Below are 16,932 nucleotides of genomic sequence, written 5' to 3' on the forward strand. Positions count from 1 at the left end.
AACGTTGGAGGTTGAAATATAAATTGATTTTAGAATGTTTAGATTAGAGGGTCATTTGTATGTTTGAAAAAAAATATGATCTGGAGAGACAAGGAATAAATGTAGACGATCTCAAACCAATGTTGTTCACTCTATTGGTGATCATCCATAGAAATTCTAATTGGGATTATGGATGTTGCTTCTAGAGCAGCAGATTCAAGCCTTCAACTCACTAACATAAACCTTAAAACCAAACTGTAGGATGTGACCCAACCCAATAAAACCCAAAGAAAGTCCTTCATTACTGCAAGAGAGACAATGTCGTTGGTCCAAAAAAAAATCAATTTTCAATTTCGAAGGGAAGCCTTTTGCTTCAATGACTTAGTTTTCAAAGGGAGTTTTTTCCTCCAGCGATGGTGACAACGTCAAGGATGAAGGCGGTGGTTATAGCGATGGTGCAAGATATGATTGGTTTTTGTATGGGGTTTATGGATTTAATGCGTAGTTAGGAAAAATAATGTTGAGCATGAAAAAAGAAAGTTAGGAAAAAAAGAAAAGAAAAGATGAATGGAACCCTTACAAACATGGCATGTTATTTGTGGAATGGAATTCCATATCAATAAAAATGATATGGTATACCAGTTACACCACATACTTTCTCCCCAACAGAGAGGTCCATAGATTGAAAAAAAGGCATTTGTGAAATTAAAGAGAATTTTGGTTTTCACCTCTAGCACTAACTGATAATTGATTCAGTGTTATGTTTATTAGCAGACAACATACAAATAGCAAACGAACAATCAATTATGGGATGAGAGCCCAAACGATAAATACTCGACCCACAACAATTAACTTTTATACATGTACAAGCTTGACTAGTCATTCTTTAAAGCTCAAATCCAACAATTTTTGGGTGTAACCAAGTAAGGGCAAGTCCTGTGGCTCAAGGCTAGCCAACCAGCCAAGAAAGCCCAAGCCCTAAAAGTTTTAGGCCAACTAGCAATGTTTAATGCAAACCCATATGAACATAAAATGACCCAATAATGTCATTCTCTAGAGATTTGATAAGTAATCAACTCATTTTCATGGGGATCTCTATAGAGGTAGTCATCTATAGTGATTTGGTTGTCTTAGGCATGCTAAAAACCAATGGTGCATATCAAAGGTTGACTTTACCTCTAGGCAAGTGTCTAAGGCTTCTACCTCATCAGCTTATTTCACACAAAAGTCAATCTTAAATTACTACTAAAAGGTTGGTTAGTACCTTTGGTATTGCAAAACACCATTCCTAGTCTCCAAAGGTAATTAACCATCTTTGGCCACCTCTTGTTCCTTCAAACATTGAATAGAATAAATCAACTACAGAGATTTTACATTGTTCATAGTAACTTTTCATTTTTTGGAATAAATCACTTATATATATATATATATATAACCATATATAAAGGTGTGTAATTGCATTATAACGCGTACTCACGCTTGAACCCCAACCTGCTCCTCGATGTGTCCTTGCACCAATCGAAGACGTTGCACTTCTCTTCCTCCTAGAAATTTCCCAAGTTAGTGTTTCATAGCAATAGAAGAATAGTAGATCTGGAGATCCTCAATCTGGTCGTTGATGTATTTGGTCGTTGGTCGTTGCAATTCTCATCCTCTTAGAAATTTCCCAATTCAGTGGTTTGTAGCAATACAAGGATAGGAAAACAAGAGGGCGTAAGTTGTTTAGGTGGTGTTTCTTTTTGCCATTTTGTATTTGCCTTTGCAAGAGACACGCATTTGCTACATTTCTAAATCACTACAATTCGATATGCATAGAAAGATAGACCTCATTCTGATGTCTACCAACAGTGGATTTTGTCTTTAATGCCACGTGCCTTTGCAACAAACCTTAGGTTTCTCACAATATATTTGTCTTTGGTGGAATTTGTATTACATTGTGCTTCACATTGTTATCAAGCATTATTGTTGGTATTGTTACTCTCGTGATGTTATTCAACTTGCTATTTTAACACTATTTTCTCATGCTTGCAAATTCTGGTACATACCAAAGTTGTCAATCTTGTAATGTACCAGACAAAAAAGGAAAGAACATAGCTCAATACCATTCTGGCTAAGTTTTTGGGCAGTGTAACGCCCCGAAATAAACCAACACAAGTGAGGTACATTAACCTACATTCATTAAGGAACAAAGATAGATCTCCAACCTTTTCATCATTAATCAATAAAGTGTGTACAAAAGTTCTACATGCGAATTATACATTCAATGGTATGAAAACACATGAATCTATAGCATGTAGAGCATCAAATCCCAAAATAAATAAAATGCCCTTAGGGGCTTACATATTCCAAGGCTTAAGCCTGGTTACACAAAAATGGTTTCACGAATCCATACATTTAAAGTCCTTGGCCAACAAAGAATTCACAACAAAATAGAGTCATTTTACTCTCCACAAAAATATGTCCATGCCCTCAACTCGACGGGATCACCATATCCTTTCCTGCACCAAAATCCCATAGGGGTGAGCATTAAGCCCAGTAGATAATCCTTACAAAGTATATACATTTATGCAAATTTCAAATGTTAAATGCAAATGCCATGCAGTGCCAATATAAAGAGAATTTCATTTACATGCTCTTTTTGAAAATCACCATGTTCAACAACAGTTTGAAATCTCAACAATTTCGAAACTTACAATTTTATTCAATAGGGGCGGTAAATACGACTCAGGTAATCCCTAGGTTGGTGTTTGCAAGTAGGCTCAATTAGCACTACCAAAAACCCCACTTTATCGGTTGCTAACCGGAAGGGAAGTGGTACCTCCTCTGCGCGTGTTTTCGATTTTTCACCCCGGACACTCAGGCCAACTTATCAATTTCATCAACACCTCCTATTCAGACTTACCAACGTATTTACCCCATAAACATTTCCATGATTTCATTTCACAATATTTCATTTTTAATGAAAGTTTCAATTCCCAATCCAATGATCATGACATGCAAGGTTTTAGAGAAGCCAATACAACAATTATCTATACTATGTCATGTATCTCCACTTTTAACATAATTCCAACGAATATTCTATGATGATCAAAATTTCCTTTTTCTCCTTTCAATGCCATTCCACAAATAGCCAAAAGTTTACTACCATTTATCAATAAATATAACAACATGTCCACAATTCATGTACTTCCATCATTTTCATCATTTCAAAGCTGTAACAAAATTTGGACAACAATCTCCAATCTCAATAATTCTCATGTGTAGAGAAACCCATCATCAATATATATGCATTTGCAATAAAACAAGGAAACTCTTCACTTTCTTTACTTATCATGGACACAACTATGAATTTATATATATATATATATATAATATCACCCATAAACCTTCATCTTCTTTCATTCAAGGAAACCCCCAAAATTTCTAGGTTTTCTTCTTTACAAACAACACACACACACTCTCTAAACGCTTGAAAGGGACCCTTAAGAACACACCATTTTCTTGCCTAAGATCATTTCAACCCTCAAGATGCTATTTTAGAAAGATTTGAGATTTTTAAAAAAAACCACTTTTGAAAATCTCTACATTTTGGGCCACAAAATGAAAACCAACATAACAACTTCAAGAAAACCTTTAAATCAACATCAATATTGCAAAACATGTTTATATAACTCAAAAAAGTCCCTACCTCAAGTTTTGGAGAAGATGAGAGAAGAAACCCTAGAATCAAAAGGTGCCAAAACTCAGTCTCCACCACACACAATGTAGTTCTTGCTTTACTCCCCAACTTTGATAAAGGAACTTAGGTCAAAATGTGTATGGATTTGGAGGAATCAAAGATCTTGTGGAGCTTTTGGTATGGAATGTAGAGAGAAGGGAGAGAAATGTGTTTTTAGAGAGAGAGAGATATAGGATAAATGAGATACACTCAGCTTAAAAAGAAAGAAAAACTAAAAATTTCGGGCTGCCCAGAATCCCGCACGTGCAAAGCGTCTCCCCCGTACGTGCGGCCCTCACCCCTGCACGTGCGGTGGTCCCTTCCTACACCTCACTCCGCACTTGCCTATAGTGTGCAACCCTCTAAAGCTCACCCTTCCCGCACATGCGGCCCTGACCCAACAGCCCAGAATTTTTTTTGTTCGCTCCCAAGCACTCCGGACTCGGCCGTGCACCCTCCGAACAAGTGACTCTCCTCCCGGAGTTAGACAAGAACCGGAGTTTGAAAGAAGGCTCTCGAACACCACAGACTCAAAGAGGACAAAAACGAAACGACACGCAATGAAATCGATCATCACAACCTCCCCACCATATGAAATTTCGTCCCCGAAATTTAAACAAGCTCACCAAACTAAAGGGTTTTAGCAATTATAACTACACTATCAAAATTTCAAATCGTAACATCGATATTCAACCAACATTTACCATGCTCATCATCATCATTTCATCAAGACGACAATTACTTATAATAGACATTTGAAATGAAGCATTTTTAACAAAATATCATTCCTTCCCTCACAATCTCATGCTTAGATTAACAATACATATAACAACATGTGATTAACAATTTAACACTTTTTCCCTTCAGCAGTAGGGAACATTACAAATAAAAAAAAGGCAACTAAGTATTTTCAAACAAATCTGGTTACTTGGAGCGGACTTTCGACTTCCTTTGGCACGTTTCTTCTTCAACCCCGTGGTGCCTCTATAACACCTTTACTAACGATATGGTTTTGCCCCGTAGTACTTGCTCTCGGGTATCTAATATTTGAACCAGTCGCTCTTCATAAGAGGCATCCTCATCTACCTCCAAATCAACCCAATCCAACACATGAGATGGGTCGGGTTCATACTTCCTAAGCATAGACACATGAAACACGTTGTGAACCCCCGAAAGTTGTGGCGGTAAGGCCAACCGATATGTCATTTCCTTAATTCTCTCCAATATCTCGAATGGCCTAATAAACTTTGGAGACAACTTACCACTCTTACCGAATCTCATCAAACCCTGCCTAAGTGAGATCTTAAGGAAAACATTGTCATCCACTTTGAAAGATAAAGGTCATCTCCTCTTATCGGCATAACTTTTCTGTCGGCTTTGGGCTGTAGCTAACCTTTTCCGAATGAGAGCAACTTTCTCGGCTGTCTCCCTAACAATTTCCAGACCCAACAACAGTGCATCCCCCACCTTGCCCCAACAAACTGGTGATCTACAAGGTCGGCCATACAAGGCCTCAAACGGCGCTATCTCGATACTAGCTTGGTAACTATTGTTGTAGGCAAATTCAATCAATGACAAATGCCTCTCCCAAGACCCCTTGAAATCAAGGACACAAGCTCTAAGCATGTCCTCCAAAATCTAAATGGCACGCTTAGATTGCCCATCGGTTTAAGGGTGGTAAGCGGTGCTAAAGGTTAACTTAGTCCCCAATGCCTCTTGAAGGCTTTGCCATAACCGGGTGGTAAAGAAAGGATCCTTATCCGATACAATGGTCACATGAACTCCATGAAGTCGAATTATCTCTCTGACGTACAACTCTGCCAAGTGCTCAACTAAGTAGCTGGTACGCATTGGAATGAAATGTGTAGACTTAGTTAACCTCCCACTTCCACTCGGCTATAGATAAGGGTTGTAACAAACCCGCTGGTCTTTGGTGTTTAACCTTCACTTTTTGACAAATAAGGCATTTCGACACAAAGGAAGTGATAGCCCGTTTCATACCCCTCCACCAAAACTGACGGCTAAGGTCATGATACATTTTGGTGCCTCCCGGATGTACCACAAGGCGTAAGTGATGGAACTCCCGAAGCACTTCCTCTCTACAAGATTCAGGTACAAACAAACGGTCTAGGTAACGTACACTCTGATCTAAGCGAATATTCAAACCCTTCTCTTCCTTCCCGTTGGAGATTCTATCACGAATTGACTTTACTTCACGGTCTCCTTGTTGTGCCTCTACAACTTTACTAATTAAGGTAGGTTGAGCACTCAAAGGAAACAAAGTCGCACCCTCTTCAGACTCACCCAAGTGTAATTCAAACTCGTCGATGTCGCCCAACATGACCCATTCCCGAATGGCTACACTTGCCAACCCACTCACGGATTTTCGACTTAAGGTGTCGGCCACTATATTGGCCTTCCCCGGATGATAGTGTAACTTAAAGTCGTAATCCTCCAAAAATTCCATCCACCTCCATTGGCATAAATTCAAGTCTTTTTGGGAAAACAAATACTTTAGACTCTTATGATCGGAGAAAACCTCAAACTTCTCGCTATACAAATAATGCCTCCAAATTTTCAAGGCAAACACTACTACTGCTAACTCCAAGTCATGGGTAAGGTAATTCTTCTCATGAGTTTTCAATTACCACGAACCGTAGGCTACAACCTTTCCCCCTTGCATCAAAACACAACCAAGCTCATCCCGAGACACATCACAATAGATGGTATAGCCTAAACCTCTTTCCAGAATTATTAACACTGGTGCGGTAGTCAGCCTAGTTTTAAGCTCTTAGAATGACTTTTCACAAGCCTCACTCCACACAAACTTAACCCCCTTTCTAGTCAATCTAGTCAAAGGCACGACTAGTCTAGAGAAATCCTTCACAAAACGCCGATAGTACCCTGCCAATCCTAAGAAACTTCAGATTTCAAAAACATTCTTAGGTTGGTCCCAATTCTGTACAGAGTCTATCTTTGAAGAATCTATAGTTACTCCCTCTCTTGACACTACATGGCCCAAAAACTTCACCTCGATGAGCCAAAACTCGCATTTCTCAAATTTGGCATACAATTGATGCTTCCTAAGCAAATCAAGCACTACCCTTAAGTGAGCCTTGTGTTCTTCCTCGGATGTCAAATAAATTAAGATGTCGTCCATAAAGACGACCACAAAATGATCCAAATATTCTCTAAAAATTTGGTTCATCAAGTCCATAAAGGAAGCCAATGCATTAGTCAACCCAAATGGCATTACAAGGAACTCATAGTGGCCATAACGTGTACGAAAGACCGTTTTCTGGATGTCCTCTTCCCGCACTCTCAACTGATGGTATCCCAACCTCAAGTCTATCTTCGAAAAACAACAAGACCCTCTAAGTTGGTCAAACAAATCATCTGTTCGGGGTAAGGGATACTTGTTCTTGACAGTAACCCGATTCAACTTACGGTAATCAATACACAGCCGTAACAACCCATCCTTCTTCTTGGTAAAGAGAGCTAACGCTCCCCAAGGCGATGTACAAGGGCGAATGAAACCCTTATCTAAAAGCTCTTGGAGTTGAATCTTCAACTCATGCAACTTCGCGGGAGCAAATCTATACGGCGCCATGGAAATTGGTGCCGTTTTAGGCACTAAGTCAATGGTGAACTCGATCTCTCGGTGGGGTGGCAAACTGGTAAGATCCTTGAGAAATACGTCCAGGTATTCGCAAACTACCCTTGGCAATGCAACACGAGTCCCGTCACTCTCACTATCCAAGAGAGTAGCAAGAAGGCCACTAAGCTCGTTCTTACTACGAGGGTCAAATACTGGCGATGAGACCCTATCAACCTGGTCCCCCAGAAAGTAAAAACAATCACCACTCGAGGTGTACACTGTGACCCTCTAACGAAAACAATCAATCACTACTTGATATGAAGACAACCAATCCATGCCTAGAATGACATCAAAACTCGACATGTCTAATAACACGAAAGCAAACGGGAGTCGATGCCCGACAACCTCTATTTCACAACCACGGCACCCCTGATCTAAGTCAACTGTACCCCCAACTGGTGACTCTACTCTGAGCGGAGATGCTAACAGTGCCACTTCTAATCTCAATGTAAACGCAAATGCAGTAGATATGAATGAATGAGATGCACCCGTATTTATCAACACATTAGCTAAAGAATTACACACAATAAAAATACCTCTCACAACTGAGGATCCCGACAACTGCTCTGGTGCAGTAACGACATGCACACGCCTTTGTGGCCTCTGATCAACTTGCTTATCTCTCGGAGTATAGGCCTATTGCACTGACTGAGCCGAAACGGCTCCCTGATTAGTTCGTGAAGTCTGTACTGAGAAAGCGTACTGGTGGCTTTAAGTCTGCCTCGACCCTGATGCGTCAGATGCGCCTCCCAACTGCCAGCAAGCTCTCTTCATGTGCCCTGCTAACCGCGCTGATAGTAAGTAGGCCCCTGTCCCCTACTTTGAGACTGAGTCTGAGATTGGTTAGGTAGTGGTGGTGGCAACATCTGCTGTTCTCCTCCCTTCTGTGGACATGCAAAGGCCTTGTGACCCGGTTGGCCACATTTGAAGCAAGAAAACCCACTCGGTGCACTCTTTCCCGGGCCCGCACCAGGCAAGGAAAAAATAGATCTAGACTGTTGCGGTTGGGACTAGAATGAAAAGGTGTTTATGCTCTTCTTGTTGGGCCTATAGTCCCTCTGTGACCCTTGACCCCTCGACCTTGACCCTCGAATTCTCTCATCTTCGGCCTCCACTATAATCTCTACATGTGCTGCCGCTTCCACAAGCCAGTTCATAGTTCCGGATCATGTTCCCAGCAACCTTGAACAAGATCTTGGTTCTAAGTTTCTTCTCAAACTCAATGCAATGGCGCTCTTCCGTCGCTACCAACTCCGGTGCAAACCGGGACAAACTAGAGAAGGCCGCTTCAAACTCGGCCACAGACATATTGAGTTGCTTAAGGTCTTGGAACTCCTACCTCAACCTCTCCCTAGCAGTAGGAGGTAGGTACTTGTCTTGGAAAGCCACCACAAATGCTTCCCATGTTGGTTCTATTCGGCCCTCGGTGTATTTCTACCATTGGCCCGCGTCCCCCTTGAGGTAGTAACTCGCAAGAGTCACTCTAAGCTCACTGTCTTCGATGTGAAGCATCTTAAACTTCTTCACTGTTTGTTCAAGCCATTTATCCGCTTTCTTAGGCTTGGGGCCACCATGGAACTCATCCGGCTTGGCCCGCAAAAACTCCCTCGTAAGGAAACTCGCCCTTGTCTCTACAGCATTCTCCCTAGCTTGGTTCTCCGCCCTTAGTATATTCATAGACTCCCTCAAGGCCCCTGCCATTTCGCGGGCTAAGGCCCCTATTGCGGCTTGGCCCGCTTGCCCCGGTATCTCAGCTTGCCCTACTTGCTCGGCCATATTAGCTTGGCCCAACCCCTCCCCTACCACGCCTTCCACCTCTACCTCCTCGGGTTTGACCCCTTTCTGACATCCTAATTAAGGAATCAAGATGAAGAATTTATCACACAATTCCAAATGCGTTCGCAACTAGCCTCAAACGTTAAACTACCACAATTATGTATATGATCTACCACACAAACAATTCAATTCACTCCACACAAACACTTAGACACATAAACACATACGGATTATTCTTTTGTGATGAGATTCGTCCCACAAAAAATCAAGAATTCTTAATAGAATGAGTATTGATCAGGTACCCCTCTAATAAGACCTCAAGGAATTTAATAGGCGCAAATAACATCCCAAAAGTCCAATCCCATACCCATATAGTCACATAAGCATGTTATCACATAATCACGAATAAACAAAACATTTTCTAATCATGTGAAATGAACCTATTGTGGCAAAACAATCACTTCCTGCGAGCCCCAAGTATTCAAACCCGGTAGCTCTGATACCAAGTTGTAACGCCCTGAAATAAACCAACACAAGTGAGGTACATTAACCAGCATTCATTAAGGAACAAAGATAGATCTCCAACCTTTTCATCATTAATCAATAAAGTGTGTACAAAAGTTCTACATGCGAATTATACATTCAACAGTATGAAAACACATGAATCTATAACATGTAGAGCATCAAAACCCAAAATAAATAAAATGTCCTTAGGGGCATACATATTCCGAGGCTTAAGCCTGGTTACACAAAAATGGTTTCACGAACCCATATATTTAAAGCCCTTGGCTAGCAAATAATTCACAACAAAATAGAGTCATTTTACTCTCCACAAAAATATGTCCACGCCCTCAAATCGGCGGGATCACCACATCCTTTCCTGCACCAAAATCTCATAAGGGTGAGCATAAAGCCCAGTAGATAATCCTTACAAAGTATATACATTTATGCAAATTTCAAATGTTAAATGCAAATGCCATGCAGTGCCAATTTAAAGAGAATTTCATTTACATGCTCTTTTTGAAAATCACCATGTTCAACAACAGTTTGAAATCTCAACAATTTCGAAACTTACAATTTTATTCAATAGGGGCGGTAAATACGACTCAGATAATCCCTAGGTTGGTGTCTGCAAGTAGGCTCAACTAGCACTACCAAGAACCCCACTTTACCGGTTGCTAACAGGAAGGGAAGTAGTACCTCCTTCGTGCGTGTTTTCGGTCTTTCACCCCGGACACTCAGGCCAACTTATCAATTTCATCAACACCTCCTATTCGGTCTTACCAACGTATTTACCCCATAAACATTTCCATGATTTCGTTTCACAATATTTCATTTTTAATGAAAGTTTCAATTCCCAATCCAATGTTCATGACATGCAAGGTTTCAGAGAAGCCAATGCAACAATTATCTATACTACGTCATGTATCTCCACTTTCAACATAATTCCAACGAATATTCTATGATGATCAAAATTTCCTTTTTCTCCTTTCAATGCCATTTCACAAATAGCCAAAAGTTTGCTACCATTTATCTGTAAATGTAACATGTACACAATTCATGCACTTCCGTCATTTTCATCATTTCAAAGCTGTAACAAAATTTGGACAACAATCTCCAATCTTAATAATTCTCATGTGTAGAGAAACCCATCATCAATATATATGCATTTGTAATAAAACAAGGAAACTCTTCACTTTCTTTACTTATCATGGCACATAACTATGAATTTATATATATATATATATATAATATCACCCATAAACCCCCATTTTCTTTTATTCAAGGAAACCCCCAAAATTTCTAGGTTTTCTTCTTTACAAACAACACACACACACACACTCTCTAAACACTTGAAAGGGACCCTTAAGAACACACCATTTTCTTGCCTAAGATAATTTCAACCCTCAAGATGCTATCTTAGAAGGATTTGAGATTTTTAAAAAAAAACCACTTTTGAAAATCTATACATTTTGGGCCACAAAATGAAAACCAACATAATAACTTCAAGAAAACCTTTAAATCAACATCAATATTGCAAAACATGTTTATATAACTCAAAGAAGTCCCTACCTCAAGTTTTGGAGAAGATGAGAGAAGAAACCCTAGAATCAAAAGGTGCCAAAACTCAGTCTCCACCACACACAATGTAGTTCTTGCTTTGCTCCCCAACTTTGATGAAGGAACTTGGGTCAAAATGTGTATGGATTTGGAGGAATCAAAGATCTTGTGGTGCTTTTGGTATGGAATGTAGAGAGAGGGGAGAGGAATGTGTCTTTAGAGAGAGAGAGATATAGGATAAATGAGATACACTCAGCCCAAAAAGAAAGAAAAACTAAAAATTTTGGACTGCCCAGAATCCCGTACGTGCAGCGCCCTCTCCTGCACGTGCCGCCCTCACCCCCGCATGTGCAGTGGTTCCTTCTTGCACCTCACTCCGCACCTGCCTATTAGGCAATGTGCAACCCTCCAAAGCTCACTCTTCCCGCATGTGCGGCCTCATCCCCTACACGTGTGTCCCAGGGCCCCACACGTACGGCCCTGACCCAACAGCCCATAATTTTTTTTGTTCGCTCCCAAGCACTCTAGACTCGGTCGTGCACCCTCTGAGCAAGTGACGCTTCTCCCGGAGTTAGACAAGAACCGGAGTTTGAAAGAAGGCTCTCGAACACCACAGACTCAAAGAGGACAAAAATGAAATGACACGTAATGAAACTGGTCATCACAGGCAGTTTCGTGAATTTTGAGAAATACCTTATGGAAAATAAAATTTCAACGGATTAAGCGATACCCAAAAAAAAGAAGAGAATTTTTTGAATTTTTTATTATATATATTTGATATATGAAATATATTATATTATATACACACGATTGTTGCCCTAATTAAAAAACTCATGCTCAGATAGGAAATTAATGTTCAGACATTCATCTCCTTGCCAACTGAATTGAAGTTGCTATCTGAGGTTGGTCTCTTCTTCTTCAGTTGCTCTATTTTCCAGTCGATCTTCTCAAGTTCTCAAGTCTCTCTCTCTCTCTCTTCTCAATCTAAGGTTTGATTGAAACACCCATCCTTGTTTGTGATTATCAAATCCATTCAGTTGCTCTCTTCTCCCGTTGATCTTCTCAAGTTCTCAAGTCTCTCTCTCTCTCTCTCTCTCTCTCTCTAAGGTTTGATTGAAACATCCATCCTTGTTTGTTTACCTTGTTTGTGATTATCAAATCCATGAATGGGTTTTCCCTCTCTCATAACAGTAATTTGTAATCTTTGCTCTGTTTTAGAATTATGGGTTGAATTTATGAAGAACAAATATTCATTAATTTTAGATTTTTGAAATGAATCACTGTTGGTTGCATCTAAATTAAACCCTCAATTTAAATCCTCATTGCTTTTACATTTTATTTTTCTTTGGCTACTCTTAATTATTCAAATAAATATCACTAGTTTGATTTGATCATGATGAAGTCTATTGTTATGTTTTCCACATATATGTCGTGTTAATAGTTCACAGTGTCAAATATTAGTGTTTGGCTCTTGTAGTAGCTATATTGAAATAATGAAATACTATTATTGCAACTAAATTAAATCCTGATTTCAAATAACAAAAAAAAAATGTCAGGAACAATATGGCAAATAATGCTTCAAATGTTGCTACATCAATAGCTTCAGCTCCTTCAAAATCTGATGTTCTTGCTTGGGCTCATGCTAAAATGGTTATGGTGAACAACAACAATACATTGCCTCTATTGTAATAAGCATATTAGAGGTGGTGGAATCACTCGATTGAAGTATCATCTTGCCAGAATTAAAGGGGAAGTTGATCCTTGCAAAAAGGTGCCACCAGATGTAAAATGGCAAATGAAACAAGTGCTTGAAGAGTATAAAAGAGAAAAGGAAATAAGACAAAGGGTAAGGAATGAAACTGGGTGTGGACTTCCTATTGATGAATATGATAAGGATAACCCTTTGAGTCCTCCTTTTATTGGTAATGATCAATCTAAAGGAAAATCAAGTGTAGTTGAGGATATAAATAAGAAAATGAAAAAATCAAGTAACTTTTTTGCTCCAAGGATAACATCGGGCACTCAACCTTCTATAAGAAGTGCAATGGCATCTAAGGAGATGGTTGAACAAGCAAAAATGGCAGTTACCCGATGGTGGTATGATGCTAATGTTTCATTTAATGGGAGTCTATCCAAGTACTATCAACCAATGATAAATGTAGTCCATGTTTGTTTGGGTGGACATGAGCTTGGGATTGGACTAATAGTCCAATAAAATTATTAATCCGATATTTAGTTAAACAATTGAAGTACGGACTAATTATTTTAAACTTGACTATTAGTTAAGATAGGATACATAATCCAGCAGATTCGTAGTCTTAGGACTATTAGTCATGGGAATGCTAATCCAGTCCGCTCAAACAAACATGGCCGTAGTGTTAGATGTTGGACCGGGCTTCAAAAGACCTTATCATGACTTGAGGTGCAACCTTTTGAGCAACAATATTCGTGAGGTTAGAGAGTATCTTCTTGAAATTCAAAAATCATGGAGGACTAATGGATGTACAATTATGTCTAATGGATGATCAAGTCAAAAACAATTGATTGCCATAAATGTTTTTACGTATTGTCCCAAAGGTACTATGTTTTTTATGTCAATTGATGCTTTGGGTCTTGTCAAAGATGCTGATACATTGCTCGATATTTTTAATGATGTTGTTCAACTTGTGGGACTAAGTAATATTGTGCAGTTTGTTACTAATAATGAATCTGCTTATAAAGTGGCAGGGAAAAGGTTGCAAGCAAAGTATGGAAGCTTTGATTGGTCTCCTTGTGCAGCTTATTACTTAGACTTGATGTTGGAGAATTTTGCCAACTAAAAGTACTTTTTGCAAATAGATGTCACCATTCACATGGGTAAATGGATCAATAAGTATATCTATAATCATGCATGGGTTGTTAACACAATGAGAAAAGATTTCATTGAGGGTAGAGATTTGTGTCGCCTAGGAATTACAAGGTTTGCAAGAAACTTCTTGAGTCTCCAATGTCTACTCGATTTCAAGAAATAACTTAGACAATTGGTCACTAGTGATAAGTGGCTTGGGTGTCGTTATGCAAAGTCTAATGTAGGGACATAAATTGTCAAAATTGTCTCAAAAGATAGCGAGTTTTGGTCACAATGCCAACTTGTGGTGAAAATTAATAAATATTTGGTAAGAGTTCTTCGTCTTATGGATGGTGAGGAGAAGCCCTCCATGGGGTATGTGACGCCCTAAATATTTAATTAATATCACAATCAATTATGATAATAATAATAATAATAGTGGTAGTAATAGTAAAATAAAATAATTAATTTTATGATGGTATATCAGAAAAATAAAATAATATATAATTAGGTTAAAAATTGGGCCAAAGTAAAATTTAACCTAAAGTGGAGCATTTTAGATAAGCATGAGTTAATGAATTAATGGCTAAAGAGTGGGGATTAGATGCGTGGGCAACAGTGTGGCTTGGTGCCCACAGTTGTCTCTCTATATGAAGGGGGGGATTTGCTCAGGGTGTGCCCAAGATCAAGAAGAAAAAGAAAAAAAAAAAACAGAGGGAAAATATATTGGCCGAAGGCAACTATTAGGTAAGACGGTCTTTGACAGTAGAAAGTAAGAGTGATGAATCACTATTAAAGTGAATTATATTATACCTTGAGTCACCATAATATATTTTACGTATGTTTTGAGTTACTATAATTTATTTTATGCCATTCGTGTTTTATAAATTATATTAATATTTCGATTACGTTGATTATTTTATGAACTCTTCTTACTTAAATTGAAACTCATGGATATATTTATTTAAATTTTAGAAATTATTTGACAATGATTTTATAAGCAATTATTTTCTGTAAGTACCACCAAGAGAGTCCCATGCCTTGGGGGACTTGAATAAACCATTGGTCTCTAATTCGTCACCTTGTGACCCTCTGTTTATCATGGACCCATTGACCTCTGTTCTGACTGTCACTCTAGTGACCTCTGTTTTGTTTTGCACCGTGATTATGGTTATTTATTTACATAATTTATGTATTTCAGTTTCTACCATTTTAAATAATTTGTTTATTCAAATTAAGTTATGTTAATGTTTTGGCTTAAATAACTATTCATAGTTATTTTGTGTCTCCTATACTCTTGACATAATATTTCTCACTCTGCTGTGTGCTTATAGCTGTTAACCCTTTCAGCTGATAAGATGTAAAGAAGAACTGTAACCTCGTACAGTGGGACCCGCAAGGAATTTGATGCCGACTTATTACATTTTGTTTTACTTTTCTTTTTCTTCTTTTTCTAAAATTTTGTCACTGCATAATAAAATAATAAAAGCCCCAATGATGTATTTCCGAACATTAACGAAGTAAATTTTCTATTTAATTATTTTCTTACTTCCATTTTGCCTCTGGCTGCACCATTTAATTTGTTAAGATTAGAATTAATTAGTAAGTTGCGATTCCAGCCCTAAGCCCCTAGGGTTGGGTTGTGACAAAGGTGGTATCAAAGCAATGATTTTTAACCTTCCTTGTAGAATCTTACGTTTGTACCATAACTAATTTTGGTGATGTAGGGATGTCCAAGTTTATTCTTAGTGAGGCGTTCTGGAACGAGCTCGAGGCTTTGAGTCTGGAGGGAATCTTGGTAGACTGTCATGCCCCCGCCTTGCTAGAGGGATGGGGAGATTCAGAGAGCCTTGTTAGACAAGCCCACCCAGGACTTGATTGACTCATAGGGAGACCTATATACTTATAGGCTAACCCTGATGACAATTTCTAGTTTTGGAGACTTAGCCGAGGCAACACACGTGAGAGATACATTGAACCGACCCACGTTGTTGGTCTTGCACCAAATCTAGGGCATCCACACTTTCTGGTTGCACCTTTGCCCCTGGGCTTTGATGAGAGGAAATGGCACACGTATCCCAACAGTCACATACACACTACGACACCTCCCCTACAGCATGTTATCCATGTCCCAGTTGTGGACTTCATTGATAGCACGACATACTTGGAGGTACCTATACAGATTACTAGGCGGGAGTTCGATTACGGCGTTCTTGTCTTTATAGTCCAGGTTGTATGGCGTTGTTTTGGACAGAGGTTGGGAGTTTGAGTCCCTCATGCAAAGTGAGTTTGCGGGATTATTTCATGGCCCAGTTTTTCAGAGCCAGTTTTCATGGTTACCTAGCGGTCCATTTTAGATAGTTGACCAGGAGATTTTTGTGAACTAACCATGATTAGTCTAATCCTTATTTTTGTATTGGTAGGATTAGACACTAACTCTTAACTATTATCTAAAAATGTTGTACTAACATCTTTTCTTTTGCATAAGTAAGAAAAGTGTCGTGTAAATTATATATGTGCTGTTATAGTATCTTTCTGAAACATAGATGTAATATTGCGATGATTAAGTACGTGATAATTTGGAACTACTCGACTAACCATTTTCACCTTGTAGTAATTAACGGCTAACGATGGAAATGGAACCAGATCATCGGTTAGGGTTGCCGACCCAATAGAGCAAATCATGGAAAGAGGAGTTACCGGTTTTCTATGGGCCCTACAAACCAACATGAATAATGGAATGCCTGAACAGCAAGAAGAACCAGTTACGATAAAACAGTTCCAAGATTTGAAACCCACCACATTCACTGACATTCCAAACCCAATGGTAGCAGAAGCTTGGGTTAAAGACATGGAAAAGATTTTTCGCGCACTACTCTGCATTGAAAGACAGAAGATAACGTTTGCCACTTT

This window comes from Camellia sinensis, chromosome 8, assembly GCF_055761805.1.
Source record: "Camellia sinensis isolate YWXY chromosome 8, ASM5576180v1, whole genome shotgun sequence".
Taxonomy (NCBI): domain Eukaryota; kingdom Viridiplantae; phylum Streptophyta; class Magnoliopsida; order Ericales; family Theaceae; genus Camellia; species Camellia sinensis.